Genomic DNA, 8371 nt, shown 5'->3' on the forward strand with positions numbered 1-8371 from the left:
CGTGTCTACTAGAAAGGAGAAGGTATTGTCACCTATCGTCACCCCTATACGTGGTTCCTCTGCCGGGTTGTGTGTAATCGATAATATGGAACACATCAGGTCTGTCTTTGGGCTTTCCTATTGGGGGGTATAATGACATTCTGTTCCCTGTGAATGGGTTGTTCCCACCACAGTCGTCCCTTTCAACTTTCGAATGGGAGTAATTCCCATTGATTCTGTGCCTGTCAGTGTCCCATCGCTCTGCTGTGTCGTGTTTGGTGATTGCATATCATTCTGAATCTGTGGTTTAGGTGGTATCTGTGAGTATGGCTGTGTGAGTCTCTGTACCTGGGGTGTCTGTGTAATAGGCTGGTATGCTTGTGTGTGTGCATCCAGTGCCTGCACCCGTCACTGTGTTTGGTCCGATGCATAGTAATCAGTCTGTTCTACCTGATATGTGGGCAGATATTGCATCCCCCAGTTCTATTGAATTCCCCCTCTGCTCCTTCACACTCGAAAAAATTGCCCTATCCTCCCATTTGTCTCTGATATCCCCCCCAAGAACTCCTCTTGACTGTGCTGCATCTGATACCCGTACCCTCTTCCCCTAGGTGGTCCCCCTCTTCCTCTAAACCTGTGGTACATGTCACCCCATCCCATGAAACTTCCTCCTGCGGGCGGCGGTCTGTACTGCGCATGCGGGGTACCTGGTCCTTCCGTGCATGTTAACACTGCCCCTTCCATTGCATACTTTGACAACTTAGTCTACACTACCTTCACCTCTTCCTGCTTTCTTTCCTTGTGCTTCTTTCTTGCGTAATCTTGCATTAGCCTACAGTAGTACACTATAGTCGGGTGAATCTTGGACCATGCACTGACTTGTGAAACACTTCTTAACTTAAGAATCTCATTGCCCCCACATTGTTACCTCTTTAGGCAGACAAGAACGCTTATAACCAGTCCACTAACAATAAGGAACCGTATCTAATCAATCTCACAAATTAGAAACATAAACAATTTTATTAATCACTATCAAGTGTAAAACCACATAAAATCTAAAACACATTATACATTATTTGATATATCATAATGCGTGCATATACATATTATAAAGTGCATACCTATTTAGAAATTAAAACATTCTAACACTTACTGACTCAAAAAGAGTCTAATTATGTAAAACGACAAGAACGTCTTCAGGGGGACCCAACGTATAGGTCCTAAAATGGAAGCACTCTCTTCAATTCCAAAACATTGACAAATAGGCGATCCTTCTCAGCCCCTAAGGGAAACAATAAAGATTACCCCTGCTAACTGCGCAGGGAGTATTAATTCTATTAAAGACTAGGAGGCGAGCATTATGCTTCAACTTCTTTTATTCACTACTCTTCACAGCAGTTTCAACAAACTCAAAACTATACCAAACTCTGAAAAACCGTCTGAACAGACTTTTTCTTCTTTGAACTACAATCCCCCTAGTCTCTGTAGTCCATCCTATTCCAGCTCAGCTATGACCATATCCTGTCCCTGAGCTCCTCCTCTCTTTTACTCGCTCTGAAAATCCCAGAGAAAACTCCAGAGAAAATTCCACACTTAGTCCTGCAACTGGCAATGACTTGAACTTTTCCAAACGAATGTCGCACTCCTTGAACTCAGGCAACGACTTCTACTCGTCTATCCTTTCAATTATTCTTCTGCTCCTCTCCTAGAGATAATAGAAAAAGCAGAAAATCAGGGAGGTGTCCATGTATTGCTGTCATTCACATATTATTATCACATACAAACATTGAATAATATGCACAATACATTTCTCGGGTGGGAATTTAATGCTCGCCTCCTAGTCTTTAATAGAATTAATACTCCCTGCGCAGTTAGCAGGGGTAATCTTTATTCTATGACAAGACTGGAGGCGAGCATTATGCTTGTTCAAAGCTGTCCCAATACTGCACTCGCCATATTCTCTGTTGGTTTAAAATAAAATTCTCTAAATGTGCGATCATTCGCCCAGTCTGCTGCTGCCATAATATCTTGCAAGGGAACCCCCGACCTATATGCTTTGGTCGCCATAGCCCCTCTCACTGAATGTGCACCGAATTGTTGTAAATCGATCCCTGCTGCCAGCATTACTTCTCTGACCCATCTCGCTATAGTGGCTGTCTTTACTGCCTGAAAGGGCTTCCTACGCGCTATTAGTAGCTGATTTGTACTACTCGCTCTATCATCTGCCGTCCTGGCCTCGTATTCCTTGATGCAGCTAGCTACGCACCATTTGACATTATTGGGAAAATAGGGATAGTGCACTGCGGATGTACTTGATTTCGTCCTCTGCACTACTACGAAGGTCACTCCTTCTGGACCGAACCTCCTCCTATTGATTTCTAAGGCCCTGACATCCGACACTCTTTTGCAGGATAAGAGACATAACAGCATAGCTAATTTGCCTGATAACTGCTTGAGAGATAAAAATCTATTCACTGGCCATCTCTCTAATAGCTCCAAAACTCTCGTGACGTCCCATAACACCGTATATCTGGGAACCGGTGGCGCTTTAAATTTAGCACCTCGAATGAGCCTACAGACTGCTGGGTGTTCACCCGCTGGTGCCCCTTCAATCGGCATGTGACCAGCTGAAATCGCTGACCTGTACACTCCAATAGTGCGGAATGCTTTCCCGTCTTGCAGCAGGTTCGCCAAAAAATTCAGTATGGCCACTATAGGAGCAGAAATGGGATGAAAACCTCTCCCTCTGCACCAACTCGTCCATTTGGCCCAAGCCGCGTCGTAGCTCCTCCGAGTCGATGGAGCCCAGGATTCGGCAATAAGCTCTGCTGCCTGCATCGAAATGCCTGGCAGTTCCCATCGTCTCCTGATATCCTGCACGCGATGAGCGGGAGTGTCTTCTTCATTCTCAGAGGATGACACTGCCCAGCTGGGTCCGTGAGCAATCGTTCCCCTTCCGGGAGGATCCTCGGCAGGTCTATCAATCGTTCTATCAGCGTCGGGAACCACACTTGGGCTTTCCACAACGGCGCTATCAGCACTAGCTCTGCACTCTCCCTCCGACACTTCGCCAGCACTCTGCTCAGCATCATGAACGGAGGAAAAGCGTAATGCGTGCCGCTTGTCCAGTCTTGCAGGAATGCGTCCGTACCCTTCGCGTCTGGGTCTAGCCTCCAGCTGAAATAGTTTGATATCTGGGCGTTGAGACGAGACGCAAACAGGTCCGTGCGTAACGGACCCCATCTCTGATCTATCATCTGAAATACTGCTGGGTCTAGCTTCCAGTCGCTGGAATCTGTGAGGTACCGGGAGTTCCAATCTGCTATCACATTCAGCGAGCCGGGTAAGTACTCCGCTGTCACTGATGTCCCCGTCCTCAGGCAATAGTGCCAGAAATCTTTCGCTAACTCGGCTAGCAGCCTGGACTTTGTCCCTCCTAAGTGGTTTATGTAACGCACTGCCGATATGTTGTCCATCTTCAGTAGGACGCAAGACTTCACTCTGTCTCTCGTGAAAGTCTTTATAGCGAAGGAGCCTGCTAGGAGCTCTAAGCAGTTTATGTGCAGGTTCAGTTCCTCTGCGCTCCATCTCCCTCCGGTCTGCAACTCTCCGCAACGCGCTCCCCATCCTATACGACTGGCGTCTGATTCTATCACGAGGTCTGGCCGGTCCCCGAATATGGCACGCCCATTCCAGGCATCCATATTCTGCAACCACCATTCCAGTTCCGTGATTGATTCCTGATCTAGAGGTATCGATTGATGATATCTCAGTCCCTGTTGCAGGTGTCTGATTTTCAATCTTTGTAAAGCTCGATAGTGTAAGGGACCTGGAAAAATAGCTTGTATCGAGGCTGCCAGTAAGCCCACAATCCTCGCTAGGGTCCTCAGGGATATGACTCTCTTCCCCAGACATGTTCGGATCTCTCTCTTGATATCTCGGATCTTCCTCGCTGGAAGTTCCAGGGTGGCTTTCCTCGTGTCCAGGATGAATCCGAGAAAGTCCAACCTCTGTGCCGGCTTCGTATCCGACTTCTCTGTGTTCACTAGGAACCCCAGCGACTGCAGGAGGTCTAGAACCCACTGTGTCTGATATTCCAATACCTTCTGATCTTCCGCTAGAAGTAAAAGATCGTCTAAGTATATGATCAGCCGAATTCCTTTTTCTCGGATGGCTGCGGCTACCGGTTTCATCAATTTCGTGAACGCCCAAGGCGCTGACGCAAGTCCGAATGGCATAGTCCTGAATTGCCAGAACTGTCCCTTCCAGCGAAAAGCTAGAAATCCTCTGAATCGCTCCTGTACTGGGACTGTAAGGTAGGCATCTTTCAGGTCTAACCTGGTTAGCCAGTCCCCCTCCCTCAGGGAGTCTCTGAGCTGATGGATTCCCTCCATCTTGAAATGATGGTACACTATCCATCCGTTTAGCTCCTTCAAATTGATCACTGGGCGCACTTTCTCCTTCCTGTGAACGAGAAACATGTTGCTGAGAAAACTTGGCACCCCGGGGCATCTTTCTATGGCTCTCTTCTTCACTAAGAGCTCTAACTCGGTATTGAGGGCTGCTTGCTCCCCTCTTGCTAGTTGCTGGCGCTGGGGGACTCTTGTCTGCACTGGGTCTTGGATGAACTCTAGCTGCAGACCTCTGACGGTTTGCAAAATCCAGGCATCGCTGGAAAGCGCGCGCCAACTTCCCCAGAACCTCTTTGTTCTCCCTCCCACTGGAGGGTATGTTACCGCTCTTACCTGGTGTGAACCCTTGGCCCCGACCGAAGCCTCTACTTCGTCGTCCTCTGTTATTACGACCTCTGGCCGGGAAGAACGTGTCCTGCTGCCTGTTCTCCCAGTACTGGGCTCTGTGATTCGGGGGTCTCCTGCCTCCTTGTTGACGACCGGTCGAGCGACCCCTGTAACGACCGGTCCCGGCAAAAACTCTCTGTGGGAAGATCTTGCGGATCGAAGCTTGTGCTTTCTCCAGTGATGTGTATGTGCCTACAAATCGGCCCATCTCCTTCCCGAAAGTCTCCCCAAACAAGAGGCCTTGCGCTGTCTCCCCGGCCTCGTAGGATGCCAGGTCACTGAGCTTCGAGTCTATCTTCAGAAGCAATCCTCTTCTCCTTTCGGAGGCTATTGCGCAATTCGCGTTACCTAGGAGACAAACTGCCCTTTGTGCCCATCCTGCTAGGGCCTCTGGGTCCACCTCCTCGCCTGTGTCCTTCGCTCTTTCGGCCAGGTCCATGATCTTAGCGAGCGGACCGGCTAAGTCCAGGACCTTCTCCTGGCAACTCTTCCATGATCTATCAATCCCTTTACGGGGGTCCTTACTGGTTTTAGAAACAAAGACCGGCACGAGGGGAAAAACAGCACTCTCCCGGAGCTCGTTCCGATCGTGTTAATTCGGGCTGCTGCCGCCGCGTCGCGTAGTAAAAGCGACGCGGCTCAGCGCTTCTTAAGCTCCGCCCCCCCGAAGGTGGGGGGATTCCTCCAGGCCCTAAGCGAGGGCTCGTCGCTCTGACGCTCGGCTCCTACTCCCCAAGGGAGGGGCCGGCGACTCAGTGCTAATCCAGCTCCACCCCCCCAAGGGTGGGGGGGGGGGGAACTCCTCCTGGCCCTCTGCGAGGGCTCTCCGTGATCGCCGCTCGGCTCCTCCTCCACAAGGGAGGGGGGGGGGGGGGGCCGCTATGGCGTGTCCGCTCCCCGCTGTGTGAAGGGAGGCTCGGGGAGCTCCAGGGCCCGGCGGGACACCCCTCGAGTGCCAGTAATGCGGCACGGGGCTGGTGGCCGCCGGAGCTCCCGCTGCTGCCGCGAAGCAGCCAATTAAAATCTCCGCGGAGTCGCGTGAATGTGGACACGAAACGCCGTTCCGACTCACAGCATAGTAAAACTCTTATAAATTACTGTCCTAACATAAACGCTCAATGGAAACTCGCGTGGGGGCATCTGAAAACCCCCCCTGTACCCCAAAAACCTATGCAAATGTAAACCAACCCACATTAGGCTAAGAGGTAAATAGGAAGGCACTTATCTGCTTGAAGAGCAGTAAAAGAAGAGGAGGAGCTCAGGGACAGGATATGGTCATAGCTGAGCTGGAATAGGATGGACTACAGAGACTAGGGGGATTGTAGTTCAAAGAAGAAAAAGTCTGTTCAGACGGTTTTTCAGAGTTTGGTATAGTTTTGAGTTTGTTGAAACTGCTGTGAAGAGTAGTGAATAAAAGAAGTTGAAGCATAATGCTCGCCTCCAGTCTTGTCATAGAATGTGGAAAACGGCTGTCAATAACTCGAGTTAATAGAACTTCTGGTCCACCTAATGGCAACTTTCAGATCATTTGCCGTACCTTTCTATTTTGTATTTCACCGGTCCCGGATAACATATCTGTCCCGGGCGGCTCTTGCAACGTTGTTTTATGCCCGTTGCCGTCTTGCCTTGAAACATCAGGTTTTTTTTCCATTTCTTTCAATGCGGTTGCGATGCGAAAATTGCTGTGAACCGAACGTGAGAAATGAAAATGAGCACGGGTGTTCGTGCTTACTTGCAACTAATTTTTACCAATACAGCGCAACCCGAGAGTTTTTAAAATTCTAAACAGTATATGCATTTTAGGGAACTTACTTGGCGTGTATCCAGCTCTCTGCTCGTCTGGCATACGTCTCTGTCACGTGTTGGAAAATCCCCTGACCTCCGTCTCGCTCAGAGGTTATAGCATGACTTATTTAAAGGCAACCTGCTCATTAACCCTAAATTGAGAGCAGACCTAACCTCACCCGGACTGTTAAAGTAGAAACGCTCACGTGGGTACTATGCAGAGCGGAAACTGGTTTAACCGCCAGGTAATTATATTTGCTTAAATTACACAATGCTGTAAACCTTAATGAATCCCTGCAAAACATTTAACTCCTGTTAACCATGTTATGGTTACTGTGCAACTAGACAAAAACAACCGATACATGGGCAATCTTCACTAGATGTCCTAGCCAGATACTTGGAGCAAAGACCTGCGCCACCTGATGTAAACTTGAACTCACATGCCGCCAATTAACTACAAAAGATTCTGCCACTCGATCTGCTCATTTAAACCTATGGCAGTCGAATTGCACACAACAAGTCAACCATTCTTCTTTTAAAAACAACCGTCTCGTCAATGGTTCTCCATTGTTCACTGATGGAATGTGCATCAGAACTGTCCATCTGAGGTCTTCACTTGTGCGTTCCAGTATCATAAAATGGTTCACTAAAGGAGCCGTAAGCACTTTGTTTCTAATACAACTCCTGTGTTCTGATATCCTGTTCTTAATTTTCTGCTCTGTCATGCCACTAAAGATCTTTTCACAAGGGCACCACATTGCATAAACTACATTACTTGTATTACAATTGGTGAAAGCCTGTTGTGTCCATGGTTTATCAAGCCCCAAGTCCACTTGTGGGGTTCTGCTGGTAAACCTACAGTTAATGCAGATTCCACACAGAGAATGACCCAATAATCGCAGTAAGCCCCACATTTCGCCAATGCTCTTTTGTGTTTGAGTTGTTTTTAAAACATAATTTAAGATCACCTCCTCTCTGAAAAGCACATAGGCCTCTTTACTGGGTGCATCCTCCGTGTGATTCTCGGTCCTCGTGGGGCACCTGATAGCCCTCCAGGTGTTGCGACAGGAAGAGACGGTTTTGTGCCTGTATACCAGAGGATGGGGATTGCTCATACCAGTAATGTCTCTAGTTAGCAGAGCATTTGGGGCCCAACTAAATCCTTCCCCCGACAATAATGGAGACAGCCATGGGGCAAATATACCTTCTTTATTCTCCAAAAGACAGGGATCATACAGGAAACAACAAATTCTCTGACGATCACAGCTCCTGAGCCCGCTTCTCTTGGTTTTGTTTCTTAGTGACTTCACAACCACCAACCTATACCAAAAATGTAAGGGCCGTATCCATTGGGTAACTCGGGTGTTATGGAAATCCCCTATGTGAGTTATTCCATTGGTCTTCCCATGTCAGGTGGGTTCGCCTGGGACTTGCCCAACAAATATCTATTACTTCGTTTCAGGGTTGCACAATGACCATTGGCTCCTGGAACATTATACACCACTCCCGGGTTGGAGAGTCTGGATTGGCTGGAGCGGGTCTCCCCAGGGCTGGTACCCTGTTCTGATCACAGCGCTCGGTGTTCCTTTCAAAGGTAACAGGAAAGACTGTGTGTCCCCGTTGTTGCCACTGATATAGCCACCTAGCCTGGGAGAGTGCCTGTAGGTTGCAATGTTCTGTGGACAGCGCATGTATCAGTCTTGTCTGCTTTGCTGGGAATAGCTCCTCTTGCCACCATGATTACATGGCCATTGTTCGGCTCTGCTGGTCACATGGGCGAGGACCACAAAACTGAGCCTTTCGGTCTG

General features: G+C 48.7%; 1 long non-coding RNA gene across 1 annotated transcript; it reads right to left on the reverse strand.

Moving 5' to 3' along the window:
• Positions 1 to 995: 995 nt before the first annotated feature.
• LOC138513080 (uncharacterized) lies at positions 996 to 6692 on the reverse strand. Its single transcript, XR_011281693.1, has 3 exons — positions 6591 to 6692; positions 6316 to 6460; positions 996 to 1261 (listed from the first exon to the last, which is right to left on the reverse strand). It is a non-coding gene; the product is annotated as an uncharacterized lncRNA (long non-coding RNA).
• Positions 6693 to 8371: the final 1679 nt, after the last annotated feature.

Source organism: Ambystoma mexicanum, chromosome 12 (assembly GCF_040938575.1).
Source record: "Ambystoma mexicanum isolate Mex_15411 chromosome 12, UKY_AmexF1_1, whole genome shotgun sequence".
Lineage (NCBI taxonomy): Eukaryota > Metazoa > Chordata > Amphibia > Caudata > Ambystomatidae > Ambystoma > Ambystoma mexicanum.